A 3,020-nucleotide genomic window follows, 5' to 3' on the forward strand; every position below is an offset into this window, starting at 1 on the left:
CTAATGAAGCAAACTGTCTCTAGATTAAGATTCCCAACATAGAGGATATCTCTACTCTTAACACTTTCACCTAAAGCTCTTTGCTTACGCATTTCAATTTTCCTCTTATAAAATCTTCACATAAAGTAGTAGAATTCCTTTTTATTACACCCTTCCAAATCACATTAAAAGTCAGATTCCACTATAGTTCCTATGAATGGTATGTTACAACAAATTGAACTTAAGGTTCTCAAGTCTAAAGAAATCTCCTTGCCTTTGACATATGTAAACACTTTAGTTCTCTTAAAGTTTAGATTGTAGTAAAATACCCGCACAAGATTAGGGTAATAGGCACAATCATCCTCACAAAAATAAAAAATATTTTGTTGCCTAAGGAGGTGGGGAAAATAAAATCATCAAACTCAAAAGAGTGTAGCTTACCAAACTTAGGAGTAAAGATGAGTCTTTGTAGAAAATATTCCTTGAGCACTTTTCGTTGCTCACCATTTGCAAGAAGTCATGTCAAATCCAGCAGGTTAGTCTCTGAAGAAGTTGGTTGCTTCCTTTGAGACATATTGGTACGTTGCTCCTTTGTCTTTGATGAAGAAGCCATGAGATTGAAGTTTTGAAAATTCTAGATTTTGAGGATTTGAGAATTTGGGGGTTTTTATTTGGTGCTTTAAACACGAAAATGATGGTTGCAGTATGTCCAGAATTGAAAATGTGATAGAAATCGACTCAAAAATCACTCAAAACGGTTGAAAAATGGAGTTTTTCAAAGTGGAGGGGTGAGTACAGTTTAGAGAGGGTTGAAGGAAGAAGATGCAGTTTCTAAAAATGAAAGAATCACTTTCAATATTGCATAGTGTAATCGGTTACTCAAGGTAGAGTAATCGATTTCATTAGTGAAAAATACATAGTTTCTAGAAATTCAAGTTAGTGTAATCGGTTACTCTCCAGTATAATCGATTACAATTCCAAACTACTTCATCCACTAATTGGTTACTCATTAATGTAATCGGTTACTTCCCCAATATGTTTTAAACCCTCGGGCATCTTATGCTTGGCAATCGCCTACTCAAGTGTGATAATCGATTACATACCCCAAAAATACGAAATTTAAGCAAATTTAAAGCAAGTTTAAGCATAAGATAAACACAATGAAACAAACATATAAGCATATGAACACATTTAGGACTAGTTAGCTTCATCAAGTATTCCTAATTCACGTCTAATCTTATTGAAAGGTTCTTTAGCCAAAGGTTTAGTAAAGATGTGTGCTAGTTGGTCTTAGTGAGGTTTATAGCACTATTATTGTCACATTTTAAGGGAATGCATCCTAAGTCCAAGCCATGATCTCGTAATTATTGCTTAAGCCACAATACCTTGGCACAACAACTACCTGTTGCAATGTATTCTACCTCAGAAGCACTTAGAGCAACACATGCATGCTTTTTACAAGACAATGAGACTAGTGCATTGCATAGAATATGAGAAGTACCACATGTACTTTTTCTCTTACTTTTGCATCCAATAAAATCTGAATCCGAGTATCCCACCAAGTCACATAGACTTCCTTTTGGATACCACAATCCTACATCAGGTGTGCCTTTTAAATATTTTATTATTCTTTTAACGACAACTAGATGTGAATCTTTGAGTTTTGATTGATAATGTGCACAAATACACACACTAAATATTATATTTGGTATACTTGCAGTAAGATAATGTAGGTACTCTATTAGACCTCGATACTTAGAGATGTCTATGCACTTTTCTGCTTCATCAGTATCGATGTATGTTCCAGAACCATAGGAGTGGCAATAACTTTGCATTTATCTATCTCAAAGCTCTTTAGTAGATCCATGCAATATTTCAATTTACTAACAAAGATATCATCATTGAGTTGTTTGATATGAAGTCCAAGGAAGTAGTTCAACTTCCGCATCATGGACATCTCAATTTCTCCTTGCATCATCTTACTGAAATCACTATGCAACAACTCATTTGTAGAACCGAAAATAATATCATCAACACAAATTTGAACAGGCAAAGTATGATGATGTATTTTCTTTATGAATAATGTAGTATCTACCTTTCCTTTGGTAAAGCCCTTTTCAATTAAAAATCTTATTAGACAATCATACCAGACACGTGGAGCTTACTTTAAGCCATATACATATTTCCTATGTTTAAAAACATAAGAGAGATGTTTATAATCTTCGAAACCTGGAGGTTGTTCGTCATACACCTCTTCCTGAATATAACCATTTAGAAATGCACTATTTACGTCCATTTGATATAATTGAAAATCCAATGAACATGCATATGTTAGCAATAACCTAATGACTTCAAGTCTAGCAACTGAAGCGAATGTTTCATCAAAGTCTATACCTTCTTCCTAGTTGTATCCTTGGGCCATTAGTCTTGCTTTATTTCTCACAATAACACCATTTTCATTTGATTTGTTTCAAAATAACCAACGAGTTCTTATTACATGTGTATCTTTGGGTTTAGGAACGAGTTCCAAAACATCGTTTCTCTCAAAATGTTTAGAGAAGTGTATATTATTTTAATCTTTAGCTGAAAATGATGTTTAAATCTTCTCTTACCTTTTCATAATACTTAATATTATGGGGAGTTTTATATCTCTTTGTATATTTTGACTAGCAAATTTAATCTAGTTTGTGTTATCATAAAAAATGGGAAAGTGTTGCAATCATTGCAGTTTTACGTTTTCATGTAAAAAATTCTTTGTGGTACTAACATACTAATCTTATGTTTTTCGTGATGTTTTGATGAACAATAATGAATTAAATTTAGGAAGTATAATATAACAAAGAAATAATTTTTGTGAAACATAATGTGTTGCTATAACTCATGCTTAATTGCATTTTACAAAGAATATAAGTTACATGAAAAGTTTGCTAAATGCGTCCAATATCTAAGTCAAACGCGTCCAGTGACTAAGATCGTCTTAACAAGTTATTGCATCCAGAGACAATTCAAATGCTGATTGTGTTTATTTATTTTCCGTTTTC

This window comes from Lupinus angustifolius, chromosome LG20 (genome assembly GCF_001865875.1).
Source record: "Lupinus angustifolius cultivar Tanjil chromosome LG20, LupAngTanjil_v1.0, whole genome shotgun sequence".
Lineage (NCBI taxonomy): Eukaryota > Viridiplantae > Streptophyta > Magnoliopsida > Fabales > Fabaceae > Lupinus > Lupinus angustifolius.